The sequence below is a fragment of the Prionailurus bengalensis genome, chromosome X (assembly GCF_016509475.1).
Source record: "Prionailurus bengalensis isolate Pbe53 chromosome X, Fcat_Pben_1.1_paternal_pri, whole genome shotgun sequence".
NCBI lineage: Eukaryota > Metazoa > Chordata > Mammalia > Carnivora > Felidae > Prionailurus > Prionailurus bengalensis.
The window spans coordinates 82253724-82274395 of NC_057361.1; positions in this window are offsets into that span (position 1 = coordinate 82253724).

Here is a 20672-nt window from a genome sequence, read left to right on the forward strand (position 1 = left end):
AGCGAAGATTCTTCAGTTAGCCACTAGATGTCACCAAATGCCAGGAAAGAATTGGCTGAGACCTGAGATCAAAGGTGTCTGTTGCTTCTTGCTGGATAAGAAAACTCCCAAGGTCAAAGGAAGCAGTGAAAAGAGAGAGACCCTGGAGAAGGTCAGCAGTCAGAGGTGTGGAAACGGACAGTAGTACCTGTCAGGGAAGCAGCACAGATGTGCACACATACACACCCCTGTAACTCTCAAATCTAATTCTGTAACACTACCAAGGAGAGTTTGCTGGGAGGTAAAGTGTGAAACCCACCGATAGACCTCCTGAGCACCAAGCCAGGGGATTCATTTTAGACTGTACCTGTAAGCTACTTGGCAGGATCAGGCTGAAAGTTTTCAATCACAAAAATCATACCCTAAGGGGGTCTCCACTGATGGCTTATGCCAGTGGTTTTCAGAGTGTGCTTCCAGGACCAGCAGCGTGACCTGGAACTTGTTAGAAATGAAAAGTCTCAGACCCCTCCCAGAATGACTGAATGAGAAACTCTGGGGTGAGGCCACAAATCTGTGTTTTAATAAGCCCTGCAGGTGATTCTGATGCACAGAACCATTGGCTTATGTAGGCATTCTGTTTTCCACCCATTTATTTATTTCTGCATTTATTTTTTGAAAAGCTTCTAAATATTTTATTTACTTTGAGAGAGCGCGCACGAGCAGGGGAGGGGCAGAGAGAGAGGGAGAGAATCCCAGGCAGGCTCTGCACAATAAGCTCAATCATGAACCATGAGGTCATGACCTAAGCTGAAGTCAAGAGTCAGATGCTCAAATGACTGAGCCATCCAGGCACCCCTATTTCTGCATTTATTCATCCATCCATAAAGGTCTCTATTCCAGAGACAATCTTACCTGTCAGCATGACACAACTTCTGTATCCTCCTTCCCAAACTGATATGGAAAAGCATTGCGAATTCACTTACAAATCAAGGTCCTTTTTCCTTAGGAAGAATTCCTAAAATGTCAGCAAAAAGGAAGATTTCTTCAAGATGTGCCTCGAGGGCTATTGCAAAACCAGATTGCAACTGGTGAAATGGGATTCCACTCACCGCACCTGACACTAAGCTGGGAGTGTCACAGGGACCATTTCACAACCTGCTCTCACAGTGACTGAAAGTCAGCTTTTCTGAATGCAAAGCAAGCATGTGTGTGGGGTCACCAGGTTAGTGCGGTGCAGGGCCCCATTCAGAAGGTTAGCTAGTGTTGGGAACCTGTCTGTGGGAGCAGCCCCCCTCCCGGCCCCGCCGCCAGCAGTGATCTGCAGATGTACAGAATGCACTTCCGCCAGCATCTGAGAATGACTGCACTTTATCCAGTAATTATTTTCTAAACTACCTATTCCAATGCTCTGTCTGACCAACATACTAATTAGGACATCTACCTGCATATTGCGAGGGCCGTTTTCCAGGGTTCTTTTTCTCATTCCAGCACTTGCTCCTCCTGCCTCCCCTTGTTTGCGCGGGGCTTTTTTCTCATCCACGCGATGCTATTACGTGTTAATGCCACCACCATTATAGAGATGCGGAAATTGAGTCTCAGGCAGGGTGAAAACCAATCTTGTGTTTGGGAAAGAACCAGAATGCTGGAGGGGAGAAGGAAATGATGTCTAACATGGGCAAGAGGGCACGGCTCAGGTCCGAATGGGATAGAATTAAGAGTAGCGGCGCTCTGGGCCCCGTGTGGTAAGGGTAGCGGGGACCCGCGCTGGCTCTAGTTCCTCCTCTCTGGCTTCTCAGCGGGTAGTCCCGTTTTCCTCCTGCAAGCCCGCCCAGAGGTGAGTAAAGTCGGGCGGAGGGCGTGAAGCTCAGGGGGGCGGAGAGAGATAGTTTGACATGAATCAATTCCTTCCTTTCCCCTCTCGCTTATCAGAGACCATCAATTCTCCTCCCCCCCACCACACCTACAGTGTTTTTCCCGTGTAGGGTTCGGGAAGAGGCTGCCCGCGTAATGGCGGCCGGCTGGGCGGGGACTGGTGCGGGCCTTGACGCAGGGGGCGTGGTTAGCGCGGCTATGGGCGGAAGGGAGCCTGGGGAGGGGAGTCAGTTGCGTGTCAGTGGATCTCTGAGAGGGGAGACCACCACCCCGATAAGCGGGGCCCAACAAGTTAAGGCTGGTCCAGGAACCTCGCTCCCCCTCCCAGCCCCCCTCACTTCTTCGGGTTCAGTTGGGCGCTGGGAGCGGGAAGCCAAGGCCGAACCGGACCACGGGGTCGAAAAGGAACAGCCCTGGAACTTCCTGGGCGCCCCTTCCGTCGATTAGCTCTGGTCTATTCCTCGGGGAAGTCATGCTTCCTGTGCCCACAGCACCTTGGCTCCAGGGCAGCCTTGAGAACAGGCGCCAGGGATCCTCTGGTGGGTCGAGGGAAGCCAGTTTCCCCTGCGTGTAGCCCCATGCCTGGCACAGAGTAGGCGCTCAATACATGTTTATTTCAGTTGAGTGTTGATTCAGCTTTTATGGCTTGTGATGAATCCTTTTCTTTCCATTCTCTAAACTCCCAGTGCTGACTGGATCATGGATAATTACCCTCTATCACGACATCATATTAGAACTTTAAAAAGTTGTGAAAACATGTTGGTTCTCTTGTTTGTTTTTTTTCTCAACTCATATAATTTTGCTATTTGCGGCGCTCGGGGCGGGGAGATGATTTCTCTGCAGCAAAGCCTTAAAATGTTCTACCCCTTCCTTCAAACTTCCTCCCACTCATCACTTGACACCAATTTGTCTCCTGTTAAATCTTTGTCAGCAGGGGCACCTGGGTGGCTCACTTAGTTAAGCTTTGGACTTCAGTTCAGATCATGATCTCACCGTCTGTGAGCTGAACCCCGCATCAGGCTCTGTGCTTTCAGCTTGGAGCCTGGAGCCCGCTTCGGATTCTGTCTCTCTCTCTCTGCCCCTTCCCTGTTCAATCTCTGTCTCTCTCTCTCTCTTCCTCTCTCAAATATAAACATCAAAATCTTTTTCAGAAAATAATCACACTGAACAGTTGTTACTTGGAGATTCTCAAATTATTTCAGGTGTGGTAGTTTTGAGTTTTGCTTGTCTGGTTAGTCTGTACCTTTTGTCCTTAGGCAAATATGAGGGTATTCAAAAGTTCCTCTGGGTTGGGAACACGGGGATTAACTGCAAATGGGCACTAAGGTCTTTTGGAGATAATGAGAATGTCCTCAGTGTAGATTTTGCTAATGGCTTGCACAACTCTAAATTTACTAAAAACCATTCAATTGTAGACTTAAAATGGGAGAACTTTATGAATATAAATTATATCTCAAAGAAACTTAAAATGCCTATGGAGTAATAAGTACAAAATAGTGGAGATATGATATATTCTGTGGGGAGACTACTGGGAAAGGTAGGGCAAAATGATAAGAATACAATACAATAGCCTAAGGAAATGACAGACTCCTTAAACTTTAGACACGTTTTTCTAACACCGCATTTCAAGTAGACCTCATCCTAGGGCCCTATCCTGGGGCCTAAAAGTCCATGGTTAAAGGATGATTCCTGGAAATGAGCATTTTTTACTCTTCCCATATGCTTGGACTACATATGCATTTTTGGGCCCTCACAGTTCATGGGTTCAAGTTCCACATCGTGCTTGCTGCTGTCAGCACAGAGCCTGCTTCAGATCCTCTGTCCCTGTCTTTCTTTGCCCCTCCCCTGCTCTCTCTCTCTCTCAAAAAAAAGGCTTATTTATGTATTTTGAGAGAGAGAAAGTGTGCAAGTGGGGGAGGGGAAAAGACAGAGAAATAATCCCAACCAGGCTCCACGCTGTCAGTGCAGAGCCCCAGGCGGGGTTCGGTTCCACAAATCATGAGATCATAACTTGAACTAAAATAAAAAATTGTATGCTTAACTGGGTGAGCCACCCAGGTCCCCCTCCAAAGCTAGTGGTCTTAACTACTACAGGAAGATATGTCCTCTAAATGGTCTTGAGCACACTTCACTATTGCTAAATATACAACTATGCAATCATATTTAATGACTATGCTATATTCCATTGTATGGATATAGCATGTTAGGATGTGATCTACACATTTTTCTTTTAATAGGCAAAAGTTCAGTTACCAGGACAGGAAGGAACTGTGTTGTGTGTTCCTTTGTCCCCAGCACCATTTAGTAAGAAAGTTCAGGAAGGCAGGCAGAGAATATGGATGGTTTTTTGTTGTTGTTCTTTGTTGTTTTTTGTTTTTTGTTTTACTTTCTGGGCCTGACCAGAGGCTCTGTCCAAACTAATCATCACAATCTGGGCCCTGACTCTCATAGAGGGAGACTCCATGGATTTGTAAACTGGTTTTATGCTTGACAGTCTGCTTAGTTAATTTTCCAGGAACTCTCCAACTATGTTTCTTAATTCTCAAGCCAGCCAGTAGTTGACACTGAATTCCATAAACAAGATAGTTTATTTGAGTCTGAGTTACATGAGTAATTTTCCCCTTTCTGCTTTGCTATATTTTCCAATTTTCTATAGAGAGTACATGTAGCTTTCATTTTGTGGGGAAAAAAGGAAGTTAACTTCCCTAAATAAAAAAACCAAGCTATGCAGAGAATAGAGATCTAAGATTCAGTGCTTTTGAGTCTACTATAGCTAAACATATGCTTACTCTATGATCCAACAATTCCATCCCTAGGTATATACCCAAGAAAAATAAAAGCATGTGTGTATATAGACTTGTACATGAATGTTCATAGCAACTCTTTCTGTAATTGCCCTAAACCAGATACAATCTTTTTTTTTTAATGTTTTATTTATTTTTTGAGAGAGAGCGTAAGTGGGGGAGGGGCAGACAGAGAGGGGGACAGAGGATCTGAAGCAGGTTCTGCACTGACAGCACAGAGCCCCATGTGGGGCTTGAAATCATGAACTGTGAGATCATGACCTGAGCTGAAGTCAGATGCTCAACCAACTGAGCTACCCAGGTGCCCCCAGATACAATCTTAATATGCATAAATAAATGAGTAGATAAACAAAATGTAGTACTTCCATACAATGAGATTCTGCTTAACAATAAAATGAATAAATCCCAAAATAATAATGCTAAGTGAAAGAAGCCAAACAAAAAAAAATAGGAGTATGTACTGTATTTTTCCATTTATATAACATTCTAGGACATGCAAATTAATGTATATTTAAAGTAGTCAGATCTGTGGTTATTTCTGGAGGTGGAGATTAACTCAGAAGAGGCCCAAGAGAGCCTTATGAGGTGATGGAACTGTTCTATACCTTGGTCTGCTTACACAGGTGGATATGTATGTAAAGTTCATTGGGCTGTACATTTAAGATTTGTGCACTTTACTGCGTAATTGTTATACCTCAATAAAAACGTTAAAAGAGGATGCAACTGCTTTTGTCAGTCTCTTTCCTTCTCTCTTTGACCCTTTCTTCTCTTTCTCCTTCTCTCCATCCCTCTCTCTTCTTTATTTTTTGTATCCTTTTGGGAGAGAGTTGATGGAGCATCAAGGCACTGATGCCAATTCTACCCACAATCCTGCCTATCAAATGTTCACATCTCCATTAAGTGGGAAGTATAGAAGACAGTTTATTCAGGGAGTAGGATTTTAAAAGTCCATGGTCAAAGGATGATTCCTGGAAATGGACATTTTTTACTCTTCCCATATGCTTGGACTACATATGCATTTTTGGGCCCTCACTTCTGTTGTGGTCTTTCTCTAAGAGCTAACATCTTTGGAGTCAGACATACTTGCCTTTGATTCCCTGCTGCACTAACTACTAGCTGTTTGACTCTGGGGAAATGACTTAAGTTCTGTGATTCTTAGTTTTTTCATTCATAAAATGGGTATAATAATCCCTATTCCCTAACCTTAAGAATTCAGTGATGGGGGCGCCTGGGTGGCTCAGTCGGTTAAGCGGCCGACTTCGGCTCAGGTCACGATCTCACAGTTCGTGAGTTCGAGCCCCGCGTCGGGCTCTGGGCTGACGGCTCAGAGCCTGGAGCCTGTTTCTGATTCTGTGTCTCCCTCTCTCTCTGCCCCTCCCCCGTTCATGCTCTGTCTCTCTCTGTCTCAAAAATAAATAAACATTAAAAAAAAATTAAAAAAAAAATTCAGTGATGATAACTACACTTACCGTGGTCAGCATTGTATGACATATAGAATTGTCAAATCACTATGTTGTACATGTGAAACTAATATAACATTGCATGCCAACAATGCTTCAACTTAAAAAAATCAATGAGATAATACAATTCAGGTAAAGCACATTGTCTGCCACAGAGAAACTTCTTGATTTTGGAAGGCTCTCTGATTTCCTTACACGGTTATGAACTTGTACCCTTTGAATTTCTGGTGACATGTGGCCCTGCTCCATTGGGACATTAAATAACCTTTCCTCTTGTTACTACTACAACAACTAGGAGGAAGATTTATATTTTAGTATGATTCTTAAACCTGTCCTTCGCCTCACATAGCCTCTTTCTTACTAAATAACAATGGGGGCACCTGGGTGATTCAGTTGGTTAAGCGTCTGACTCTTGGTTCTGGCTCAGGTTATGATCTCACGGAGCCCCGTGTCAACTCTGCACTCACAGCCAAGAACCCTCTTGGGATTTTTCTCTCTCCCTCTCTCTCTGCCCCTCTCCTGCTGGTGCGTTTATGCATGCACTCTCTCCCTCTCTTTCAAAATAAATAAACTATATATTAAAAAAAAAAACAATGAAAAGGGCTTTTTCATTGGCTTCCACAACATTCCTGGGTGGTTGATTCATGAAAGCTACTTGTTGCTATCCTGTTACAGAAGTGAAGAGAGGCATCTTGACCTCAATAAGATCCTATAGTTAGAGATAGGTCTAGCACTGACAAGTGTTGTGTATCTTGCCTTGTGGGAGCATGATAAGACATTGCAGATGCCAAAGTGAATTATTTAAAAATACAGTTAGGATTTTTCTTCCTACCCCAGACCCTGCTAGACTCCACGAGCTGATTCCTACTACATGACCATGAAAGTCAACCATAACACACACACATATTTATTTCCCTCCGTGCTGACCCATTTTAGAGAGCTTTTTATGGTAGTTATGCTATTTAGTTGATCTCAAGATTGTCTCTTTTAAAGGAAGATTCAGTGGAAAGAGAAAGGATGTTTGTTGAATGACTGCTCTGTGTCAAGCATGGAGCTACTCCTGTTTTACAGGAGGTCTAAACAACCCTGTGAGATAAGTACCACGATTAGATTTTGGAGATGAGGAAACTTAATTTTGGAAATGAAAATTACTTTCTAGACAGTCACTCAGCTTATATGTGGCAGAGGCAGTATTCCATATCTCCATCCGTTGATTTTATTTCTTTTTGCTTTATATTTGAATAAAGAGCATGTGAAAAATAGACCAGCCTTTCTTTCTCTCTCTCAGCCCCATTGCAGTCACCATCAGTCAAAGTATCTGCCTGAAACCAAACCATTCAGCTTAACCATAGAAACAAATCAAACACTGATGGCCCATAATTTCCAGACAAAGATTTTGGCCAAATATTCATCAACATATCCATCCCTTTATTTATGCATTCAACAAATATTTATTGACCAGTGACATATACTAGGCCTCCTAGGAGGGTGACTATTAACCCCAGAGTGGAATCATTTCTATTCCACAAATGAAGCATGGCCCTTACAGGAACCTGTGTTAGCAGTGGGCAGCTTTGGGGTTAGGGTAAAAAGTGGGGATAGAGTTTCAGAAAGAAGCAATTCCTTGCTGGGCATGGACTGTGTCAGATCCCTGGGATTCTGGGAAACTTATTAACCCCAAGAGGACTCCTGGTTCTCAGCTTCAGGCAGCAGCACTTTGGATGGCTTCCTTGGAGGTAGGGTTCTGAAGGGTCTGAGGCTCATATTTACCCTTTTCACTTCCCTCCTCTCCCATTCCCTGTATCCCTGGGTCTCAGATGGTCATGCTTGTCTTTTATCCAAACCTTACTTTTTACTATCTGTATATTTCCTCCCATGCTGTAAGGATATCTTATTCACTTGGGAGAGTCAGACTTGAAACTGAAAATCCTCCCCACTTTAGAGGGGCTGTCAGGATATAGAGTGTATCTGGGAGAATGAATGAGTTGGGTCTCCCTCCCCTGGGTAAGGCAAACCAAAATGAGTACAGAAATCTATAGCTATGATCAAGGTTTGGATTAAATATTAACTGCCTTGCACAAAGGTATCCCTCAATACATATTTTCTGTATACAGTCTTAAGCATAGTTTTATGGCTCTGTTGTACTCTGTACTTCCTTTCCAGAAGTACACAATGTTTATTAAACCACTGATAAGTTAAGGAATTCCCCCACACTTAGTCTCATAACACTTTATATACTAAAATCCTTAAAGGCAGATATAGTGACTACTTTTTTCCTCGTTTTGTGAATAGTTATATTTGCTGATCATACGGTAGTAACAATGTTCTCTATAGGAACTTATGAAAGTATAGAAATATATATGCCAGGGGCACCTGGGTGGCACAGTCGGTTAAGCGTCCGACTTCAGCCAGGTCACGATCTCGCGGTCCGTGATTTCGAGCCCCGCGTCAGGCTCTGGGCTGATGGCTCAGAGCCTGGAGCCTGTTTCCAATTCTGTGTCTCCCTCTCTCTCTGCCCCTCCCCCGTTCATGCTCTGTCTCTCTCTGTCCCAAAAATAAATAAACGTTGAAAAAAAAAGAAAAAAAAAAGAAATATATATGCCAAAGGAAATTACTGTTGATTTTCTGGCATATTTTCCTCCAGTTTAAAAAAATTAATGTTTATTTATTTTTTTTTTTGAGAGAGAGAGAAAGAGAGAGAGAGAGCGAGTGAGCGCACGAGTGGGGGAGGAGCAGAGACAGACACACACACAGAATCTGAAGCAGGATCCAGGCTCTGAGCTGTCAGCACAGAGCCCAATGCAGGCTCGAATCCCCGAACCATGAGAGTGACCTGAGCCGAAGTCGGACGCTTAACCGACTCAGCCACCTGGGCACCCCACCTCCAGTTTTTAAAAAAACAAATCTTGGGGGCGCCTGGGTGGCACAGTCGGTTAAGCGTCCGACTTCAGCCAGGTCACGATCTCGCGGTCCGTGAGTTCGAGCCCCGCGTCAGGCTCTGGGTTGATGGCTCAGAGCCTGGAGCCTGTTTCCGATTCTGTGTCTCCCTCTCTCTCTGCCCCTCCCCCGTTCATGCTCTGTCTCTCTCTGTCCCAAAAATAAATAAACGTTGAAAAAAAATGTTTAAAATAAAAAAACAAATCTTGGATGATGGTTTTGCAAGATGGCGGCTTAGGAGGACGCTGGGCTCACCGCACGTCCTGCTGATCACTTAGATTCCATCTACACCTGCCTAAATAACCCAGAAAACCGCCAGAGGATTAGCAGAACGGAGTCACCGGAGCCAAACGCAGACGAGAGGCCACGGAAGAGGGTAGGAAGGGCGGCAAGGCGGTGCGCGCTCCACGGACTGGCGGGAGGGAGCCGGGACGGAGGGGCAGCTCGCCTGCCACGCAGAGCCCCCGAGTCTGGCTGGCAAAAGCGGAGGGGCCTGATGGACTGTGTTCCGTCAGCAAGCGCGACTTAGCGTCTGGGAGGTCATAAGTTAACAGCTCTGCTTGGAAAGCGGGAAGGCTGGAGGACAAAAGGGAGGGAGAGCTGCTGAGCCCCCGGACAACAGAGCTCAGTTTGGTGGGGAACAAAGGCGCTCGCCAGCGCCATTTCCCCCGCCCATTCCCCAGCCAAAATCCCAAAGAGAACCAGTTCCTGCCAGGGAACTTGCTCGTTCCGCGCAAACACCCAACTCTGCGCTTCGGCAGAGCCAAACCTCCGCCAGCGGATCTGACTCCCTCCTGCTGCCACAGGGCCCCTCCTGAAGTGGATCACCTAAGGAGAAGCGATCTAAGCCTGCCCCTCCTGCCCCCGTGCACCTTGCCTACCCACCCCAGCTAATACGCCAGATCCCCAGCATCACAAGCCTGCCAGGGTGCAAGTAGCCCAGATGAGCCACACCACCCCACAGTGAATCCCGCCCCTAGGAGAGGGGAAGAGAAGGCACACACCAGTCTGACTGTGGCCCCAGCAGTGGGCTGGGGGCAGACATCAGGTCGGACTGCGGCCCCGCCCACCAACTCCAGTTATACACCACAGCACAGGGGAAGTGCCCTGCAGGTCCTCACCACGCCAGGGACTATCCAAAATGACCAAGCGGAAGAATTCCCCTCAGAAGAATCTCCAGGAAATAACAACAGCTAATGAGCTGATCAAAAAGGATTTAAATAATATAACAGAAAGTGAATTTAGAATAATAGTCATAAAATTAATCGCTGGGCTTGAAAACAGTATACAGGACAGCAGAGAATCTCTTGCTACAGAGATCAAGGGACTAAGGAACAGTCATGAGGAGCTGAAAAACGCTTTAAATGAAATGCATAACAAAATGGAAACCACCACAGCTTGGCTTGAAGAGGCAGAGGAGAGAATAGGTGAACTAGAAGATAAAGTTATGGAAAAAGAGGAAGCTGAGAAAAAGAGAGATAAAAAAATCCAGGAGTATGAGGGGAAAATTAGAGAACTAAGTGATACACTAAAAAGAAATAATATACGCATAATTGGTATCCCAGAGGAGGAAGAGAGAGGGAAAGGTGCTGAAGGGGTACTTGAAGAAATAATAGCTGAGAACTTCCCTGAACTGGGGAAGGAAAAAGTCATTGAAATCCAAGAGGCACAGAGAACTCCCTTCAGACGTAACTTGAATCGATCTTCTGCACGACATATCATAGTGAAACTGGTAAAATACAAGGATAAAGAGAAAATTCTGAAAGCAGAAAGGGGTAAACGTGCCCACACATATAAAGGGAGACCTATAAGACTCGTGACTCATCTCTCTTTTGAAACTTGGCAGGCCAGAAAGAATTGGCACGAGATTTTCAGGGTGCTAGACAGAAAAAATATACAGCCAAGAAACCTTTATCCAGCAAGTCTGTCATTTAGAATAGAAGGAGAGATAAAGGTCTTCCCAAACAAACAAAAACTGAAGGAATTTGTCACCACTAAACCAGCCCTACAAGAGATCCTAAGGGGGACCCTGTGAGACAAAGTCCCAGAGACGTCACTACAAGCATAAAACATACAGACATCACAATGACTCTAAACCCGTATCTTTCTATAATAACACTGAATGTAAATGGATTAAATGTGCCAACCAAAAGACATAGGGTATCAGAATGGATAAAAAAAACAAGACCCATCCATTTGCTGTCTACAAGAGACTCATTTTAGACCTGAGGACACCTTTAGATTGAGAGTGAGGGGATGGAGAACTATTTATCATGCGACTGGAAGCCAAAAGAAAGCTGGAGTAGCCATACTTATATCAGACAAACTAGACTTTAAATTAAAGGCTGTAACAAGAGATGAAGAAGGACATTATATAATAGTTACAGGGTCTATCCATCAGGAAGAGCTAACAATTATAAATGTCTATGCGCCGAATACCGGAGCCCCCAAATATATAAAACAATTACTCATAAACATAAGCAACCTTATTGAGAAGAATGTGGTAATTGCAGGGGACTTTAACATCCCACTTACAGAAATGGATAGATCATCTAGACACACGGTCAATAAAGAAACAAGGGCCCTGAATGACACATTGGATCAGATGGACTTGACAGATATATTTAGAACTCTGCATCCCAAAGCAACAGAATATACTTTCTTCTCGAGTGCACATGGAACATTCTCCAAGATAGATCATATACTGGGTCACAAAACAGCCCTTCATAAGTTTACAAGAATTGAAATTATACCATGCTTACTTTCAGACCACAATGCTATGAAGCTTGAAACCAACCACAGGAAAAAGTCTGGAAAACCTCCAAAAGCATGGAGGTTAAAGAACACCCTACTAACGAATGAGTGGGTCAACCAGGCAATTAGAGAAGAAATTAAAAAATATATGGAAACAAACGAAAATGAAAATACAACAATCCAAACGCTTTGGGACACAGCAAAGGCAGTCCTGAGAGGAAAACACATTGCCATCCAGGCCTATCTCAAGAAACAAGAAAAATCCCAAATACAAAATCTAACAGCACACCTAAAGGAACTAGAAGCAGAACAGCAAAGGCAGCCTAAACCCAGCAGAAGAAGAGAAATAATAAAGATCAGAGCAGAAATAAACAATATAGAATCTAAAAAAACTATAGAGCAGATCAACGAAACCAAGAGTTGTTTTATTGAAAAAATAAACAAAATTGACAACCCTCTATCCAGGCTTCTCAAAAAGAAAAGGGAGAGGACCCAAATAGATAAAATCATGAATGAAAATGGAATTATTACAACCAATCCCTCAGAGATACAAACAATTATCAGGGAATACTATGAAAAATTATATGCCAACAAATTGGACAACCTGGAAGAAATGGACAAATTCCTGGACACCCACACTCTTCCAAAACTCAATCAGGAGGAAATAGAAAGCTTGAACAGACCCATAACCAGTGAAGAAATTGAATCAGTTATCAAAAATCTCCCAACAAATAAGAGTCCAGGACCAGATGGCTTCCCAGGGGAGTTCTACCAGACGTTTCAAGCAGAGATAATACCTATCCTTCTCAAGCTATTCCAAGAAATAGAAAGGGAAGGAAAACTTCCAGACTCATTCTATGAAGCCAGTATTACTTTGATTCCTAAACCAGACAGAGACCCAGTCAAAAAAGAGAACTACAGGCCAATATCCCTGATGAATATGGATGCAAAAATTCTCAATAAGATACTAGCAAATCGAATTCAATGGCATATAAAAAGAATTATTCACCATGATCAAGTGGGATTCATTCCTGGGATGCAGGGCTGGTTCAACATTCGCAAATCAATCAATGTGATACATCACATTAACAAAAAAAAAGAGAAGAACCATATGATCCTGTCAATCGATGCAGAAAAGGCCTTTGACAAAGTCCAGAACCCTTTCTTAATAAAAACCCTTGGGGCGCCTGGGTGGCGCACTCGGTTAAGCGTCCGACTTCAGCCAGGTCACGATCTCGCGGTCCATGGGTTCGAGCCCCGTGTCAGGCTCTGGGGTGATGGCTGATGGCTCAGAGCCTGGAGCCTGTTTCCGATTCTGTGTTTCCCTCTCTCTCTGCCCCTCCCCCGTTCATGCTCTGTCTCTCTCTGTCCCAAAAATAAATAAACGTTGAAAAAAAAAAACCCTTGAGAAAGTCGGGATAGAAGGAACATACTTAAAGATCATAAAAGCCATTTATGAAAAGCCCACAGCTAACATCATCCTCAATGGGGAAAAACTGAGAGCTTTTTCCCTGAGATCAGGAACACGACAGGGATGCCCACTCTCACCGCTGTTGTTTAACATAGTGCTGGAAGTTCTAGCATCAGCAATCAGACAACAAAAGGAAATCAAAGGCATCCAAATTGGCAAAGATGAAGTCAAGCTTTCGCTTTTTGCAGATGACATGATATTATACATGGAAAATCCGATAGACTCCACCAAAAGTCTGCTAGAACTGATACATGAATTCAGCAAAGTTGCAGGATACAAAATCAATGTACAGAAATCAGTTGCATTCTTATACACTAACAATGAAGCAACAGAAAGACAAATAAAGAAACTGATCCCATTCACAATTGCACCAAGAAGCATAAAATACCTAGGAATAAATCTAACCAAAGATGTAAAGGATCTGTATGCTGAAAACTATAGAAAGCTTATGAAGGAAATTGAAGAAGATTTAAAGAAATGGAAAGACATTCCCTGCTCATGGATTGGAAAAATAAATATTGTCAAAATGTCAATACTACCCAAAGCTATCTACACATTCAATGCAATCCCAATCAGAATTGCACCAGCATTCTTCTCGAAACTAGAACAAGCAATTCTAAAATTCATATGGAACCACAAAAGGCCCCGAATAGCCAAAGGAATTTTGAAGAAGAAGACCAAAGCAGGAGGCATCCCAATCCCAGACTTTAGCCTCTACTACAAAGCTGTCATCATCAAGACAGCATGGTATTGGCACAAAAACAGACACATAGACCAATGGAATAGAATAGCAACCCCAGAACTAGACCCACAAACGTATGGCCAACTCATCTTTGACAAAGCAGGAAAGAACATCCAATGGAAAAAAGACAGCCTCTTTAACAAATGGTGCTGGGAGAACTGGACAGCAACATGCAGAAGGTTGAAACTAGACCACTTTCTCACACCATTCACAAAAATAAACTCAAAATGGATAAAGGACCTAAATGTGAGACAGGAAACCATCAAAACCTTAGAGGAGAAAGCAGGAAAAGACCTCTCTGACCTCAGCCGTAGCAATCTCTTACTCGACACATCCCCAAAGGCAAGGGAATTAAAAGCGAAAGTGAATTACTGGGACCTTATGAAGATAAAAAGCTTCTGCACAGCAAAGGAAACAACCAACAAAACTAAAAGGCAACCAACGGAATGGGAAAAGATATTTGCAAATGACATATCGGACAAAGGGCTAGTATCCAAAATCTATCAAGAGCTCACCAAACTCCACACCCGAAAAACAAATAACCCAGTGAAGAAATGGGCAGAAAACATGAATAGACACTTCTCTAAAGAAGACATCCGGATGGCCAACAGGCACATGAAAAGATGTTCAGCTCCTTATCAGGGAAATACAAATCAAAACCACACTCAGGTATCACCTCACGCCAGTCAGAGTGGCCAAAATGAACAAATCAGGAGACTATAGATGCTGGAGAGGATGTGGAGAAACGGGAGCCCTCTTGCACTGTTGGTGGGAATGCAAATTGGTGCAGCCGCTCTGGAAAGCAGTGTGGAGGTTCCTCAGAAAATTAAAAATAGACCTACCCTATGACCCAGCAATAGCACTGCTAGGAATTTATCCAAGGGATACAGGAGTACTGATGCATAGGGGCACTTGTACCCCAATGTTCATAGCAGCACTTTCAACAATAGCCAAATTATGGAAAGAGCCTAAATGTCCATCAACTGATGAATGGATAAAGAAATTGTGGTTTATATACACAATGGAATATTACGTGGCAATGAGAAAAAATGAAATATGGCCTTTTGTAGCAACGTGGATGGAACTGGAGAGTGTGATGCTAAGTGAAATAAGCCATACAGAGAAAGACAGATACCATATGGTTTCACTCTTATGTGGATCCTGAGAAACTTAACAGGAACCCATGGGGGAGGGGAAGGAAAGAAAAAAAGAAGAGGTTAGAATGGGAGAGAGCCAAAGCATAAGAGACTGTTAAAAACTGAGAACAAACTGAGGGTTGATGGGGGGTGGGAGGGAGGAGAGGGTGGGTGATGGGTATTGAGGAGGGCACCTTTTGGGATGAGCACTGGGTGTTGTATGGAAACCAATATGTCAATAAATTTCATAAAAAAATACATAAAACTACATTATACATAAAAAAAACCAAAAACAAATCTTGTATATAATCTTCCTTCCTTTCCCTCACCTTTATTGAGGCAACATTGTGTAAGTTTAAAGTGTATAACATACTGATCTGATACATTCACAAATTGCAAAATAACTCTTGAGACCACCTTAGAGAACATTTTATCCTAGAGTCTTCTTAGAAAACATCAAAACGAAGAGAGTGGAGCAGAGGGTAGGAAGGGAACTTATGTGGGCATCCCGTCCTTCACCCATTCATTTATTTCTGCATTTATTTTTTAAATTTTTAAATGTTTATTTTATTTATTTTGAGAGAGAGAGAGAGAGAGAGAGAGAGAGAGAGAGAGAGAGAGAGAGAAAGAGAGAGAGAGAGAGAGAGAGAGAGAAAGCATGGGAGGGGCAGAGAGAGAATCCAAAGCAGGCTCCACACTGTAAGCACAGAGCCCCATGTGGGGCTTGATCCCATGAACCTTGAGATCATGACCTGAACTGAAATCAGAAGTCTGATGCTCAACAAAATGAGCCACCCAGGCACTCATATTTCTGCATTTATTCATCCATCCATAAAGGAGGTCTCTATTCCAGAGACAATCTTATATGTCAGCATGACACAACTTCTGTATCCTCCCTCCCAAACTGATATGGAAAAGCATTACGAATTCACTTACAAATCAAGGTCCTTTTTCCTTAGGGAGAATTCCTAAAATGTCAGCAAAAAGGAAGATTTCTTTAAGATGTGCCTCGAGGGCTATTGCAAAACCAGATTGCAACTGGTGAAATGGGATTCCACTCACCGCACCTGACACTAAGCTGGGAGTGTCACAGGGACCATTTCACAACCTGCTCTCACAGTGACTGAAAGTCAGCTTTTCTGAATGCAAAGCAAGCATGTGTGTGGGGTCACCAGGTTAGTGCGGTGCAGGGCCCCATTCAGAAGGTTAGTTTGTTTTTGGAGCCTGTCTGTGGGAGCCCCCTTCCCCCTTCCCCCCCCTCCCCCGCCGCCAGCAGTGATCTGCACAGACAGATGCACAGAATGCACCTCTCTCCAGCTGTCAGCCGCCAGCTGCTGAAAAGAGACTGTTAGGCTTCTGACAAAAGCCTGAGAGACAACATCTGAGAATCATTGTGATTTCTTCAGTAATTATTTTTGAATCATCTACCTACACTAGACTATGGGGTGTTGGAACAGGTACTACCAGGAGTCCCAGTCCCAGTGCTGTCATTGGAATAGCTCTACCTCCCTAATGACAAGATTTTGTTTCCAGGATGACATGATTGTATCTGGCTCTGTTCTCCCTCAGTATGAATTTCCTTTTGCACCAGACCTCTCTTTTTTTCAATATTTATTTATTTTTGAAAGAGCGAGAGAGAGAGCACTCATGTGAGCAGGGGTGGGCCAGACAGAGAGAGGGGGACAGAGGACCCAAAGCAGGCACTGTGATGACAGCAGAGAGCCCAGTGCAGGACTGGAACTCAGAAACCACAAGATCATGAAAGTTGGACACTTAACTGACTGAGCCACCCAGATGCCCCTGCATCAGACCTCTCTACCCCCACTGTGACCTGAAATAGTTTTGTGTCAGGCCTCCCCACCAGTTCTTCAGTTGTGGCTTGCCTGAAGCAGTAGACACAGCTTGAATCATTTCCTTGAGGCTCCTGAGCCTCTACTACAAGTTGATTTTGATTGGGCCCATTTTATCACCAACAGCCACCAACAACCTCTTAGGCTTCCCCCAAATATACAAATCATGAGTACTTTCCAAGTAGTCTTCTCAGCCCACATACAGATGGCCTTGTGCAAGTATTTTCTGCAGTCTTTCAAATATGCCCAGTTCAAGTAGGTTCCTGAGTAGGGGCATATAAGTCAGTCCCTGAAGATGAGATAGATTCATGTTGCAAAGCAGGTTTCTGACCTCTGCCATGATGAAAACTTGGTAAATTCAGCAAATGAATGACTCCCTGGGTGTCAGACTGTTAGCCTTCCTTGGGCCATGCCCCCTCTTGTGTAACTTTTTCATCCCTGACCACCTGACCTGCTGGTTCCTGACTGTGGGAGACCTGTGTAAAGTTTGAACAACTCAGGGATGGGAAAAGGCATATGTTCTAAGAATACACAGGATCTGATTTGAACATGACTAAAAGGCAGGTTTACCTAAGGCACATGAAGGACAGAAGAGAGCCAAGTTAAGCTAAATGGGCAAAACCAGGTTTGTGTCCACAAGACTGAGAAGGACAAGAGGAGATCATGGATGCTGCACAGACAAGGGATACACCATTGTGAAAGCTCGCATGCATGTTTGTAGGAGGTGGGGGTGAGGCTGGGAGTGGGGCAAAGCTGTAGTTACGATGAATCAGCCTGTATCCCAGGCTTAATGCTTGGGGGTTGTTTGGTTCTGAAATCTAGATTTTGGGGCAAGTCAAGGTTACACAGGTGGTAGTGGATGCCCTGGGGAGTGAAACCATGGCTACTGCAATCTGTTAGACCAGAATCCATTCTTAATATAAAATAAATAGTGCTTAGCAGCCAGACAGATGTAGGTTAGCATCCTGCTTCAATCTTTTATTTGATCTGTGACTTTGGACATGAAGCCCTATTTGAGTTATTTTCCTCACCTGAGACATGGAGATATTAATAATGTGGCAGCATGATATTGTTACAGCTTGTGATTTGGAACAGTACTTGTCACTTATTAAATAAATTCCAAGCTCACCTGTAAACATTCATCAACTTGCAGTAGATCCATTTGCAAGTCAGCTGTAAACCTTGTGCCAGTTCTGGCACCGCCAGAATTGCCAGGTGCCAGTTCAGATAAAGTTTCCTACATCCTATAAACCTTCAGACTTATACCTGAATTTAGAAAGATAAGAAAGGGACCAGGAAGGAAAGGCAGGCATGACTTTGCAGAAAGAAAGAATAGGATCAACGCAGAGCAGGGGCAAGGCAGGGGCAGCTGCAGAGCCCATTAACACCCAGTATCCCTTACTGAAAGGAGGAAGAAATGGTTTGGAGGCCAGTAGGACAGTGACCACAGTCCAGCTGCACCCATCTCTGGCCATGCACAGCTGCAATACATCATAGTGTCCAGCTTTCATTTTATTACAGCAAAGAGCCTCTGCTGAGGTCCTAAGCCATCATACCCACAGAAAGCAGCAGTGGAGCAATGTTCTGGGAGATCACTCCACCTTCTCAGGATTTTAGTATCTGTGCCATTATCAGCAAAGGCTGATCATGCCTTACATGTAAGTACATATTTATGATCAGGTTCTATTTCATCCAGCCCAAATCAGTGATTATCAGCAAAAGGGGGCTTTCTTCAAGATGGGCCTATTAAGTCTCTCACACTACAATGAGAGACTAGAGAGATCTCTACATTATGGGCATTTTTCATCGTATTCCTGACAGCCATTTACCAAAAGGCCTCAATACAGAGAAACCCAATTTAATGCTCAGGATTGGAGGCAGGGTTGTGTTTAGACTCCTGTAGGGGGATTTGCTCAGGGTTTACATAGGAGAAAGGTTAGGGTCTCCTGAATATGCTGCATTTTGACTCTGGAGGACATAGCATACAGTGGTCATGGGTCAGAGATACTCAGACCCTGCTTTTGCAATCTCCTGCATGAGGATGCATGTGCTTAACCAGAGATTGAGCCCAGTAGTCACTTCCATTCATTCATGACCACATACTGAGTGGCTGGTGTGTAACAGGCAGCCACTCAGATGACAATACTGATGTTAACCATGTGGTTGCTTTGCCTGACTGTATTAGTTTCCTGAGACAGCTGTAACAAATTGTAACCAAACTGCTGGCTTAGAACAGAAACTTATTCATTCTTACATAATTCTGGAGGCAAGACATTCAACATCAGTTTCACTGAGCCAAAACCAAGGTGTTGGCAGTAGTGTACCCACTCCAGAGGTTTCTAGGGAAGAATCTATTCTTTGCCTCTTCTCAGCTTCTGGTGGCTGTCAGCATTTCTTGGATTGTGGCCACATCACTCTAATTTCTGTTTCCATGGTCACATTGTGTCCTCTTCTTCTGTATGCAAACCTCCCTCTGCTTTCCTGCCTCTTATAAATTAATTTGTACTGTCATTTAGGGCTTGCCCAGATAATCCAGGATAATGTCCCCATGTCAAAATCCTTAATTTAATTACATGTGCAAATTCTCATTTTCCAAATAAGGTTTTTACAGGTTTTGGGGATTGGGACGTGAACATATCTTTGGGAGCCATTTTTAGACTACCTTACTGACCAATGCCTTGTGACTAGATACCTAGAGATCATTGAGAGGACACTCTCCCAGGTGATCTGCTTCTTTCCCATCCAATATCAAGGGACCTTTCCACACAGTAGGGAGGGCCCACCAGAGAAAGCAACACATCTACACTCCCAGTATTCTACCTCTATAGAGGCTACCCACATTTCTCCTTACCTCTGTCATACTCTTTCTGGGTAACCATGCCCCGGCAAAGATATTCTTCTTGACCAAACTTTAGTCAAACTTCTCTTCTGAGACCTCTTCAGAGACCTTTTCTAAACTAGGCCATGACTTTGGCTTGCTACCTTTGGCCTGTCTTTAGCAAGAATCCTGCCAAGATCAGTTTATTAGGAATCCCCCATCCTTGATATATGATCAAGTTCCTTATCCTACACCTTTCATATCTAAGCCCTTGGCCTGCCTTTAGCAAGAATCTCCCTCACCTTGATGTGTCCTCTTAATAATTTTCCATCCACTGACCCTTTTCACTTTACTCACTGCTGTAAATCCCTAGCTGTCTTTGCTGTATTTGGAGTTGAGTTCAATCTCTCTCCCTTACTGCAATAGTGTTGAATGAAGTCTTCCTTATTGTTTTAGCAAATGTCAGAATAATTTCTCTTTAATAGCTCACAGTTGCCTAGGTCAGTTTTATCAAAGCTGGATATAATCTCCTTACCTAGACACTTTCAGAGGCATACTACTGCCTATCAACAGAAGGACATACTGCTTGCACTGGCTGTCACCTCCTTCCATCCCCATCTCCTAAGGTCTTGAAATAGTATTGCTGCCAGAAAGTTGTGAGTAAAATGCAAGTGTTACATATGTACACAGCTTTATTTGGGATTAAATTTAGGAGTCAGAATTCTAGAAAATAAGACATGATGTATATTAACCACAATAAATAAGATCTTGAATAAGTAGAAGGAAATAAAATATAACATTTGTATGTCATTATCACTTGAAATAATATTCTTCACATTCTTATACCAA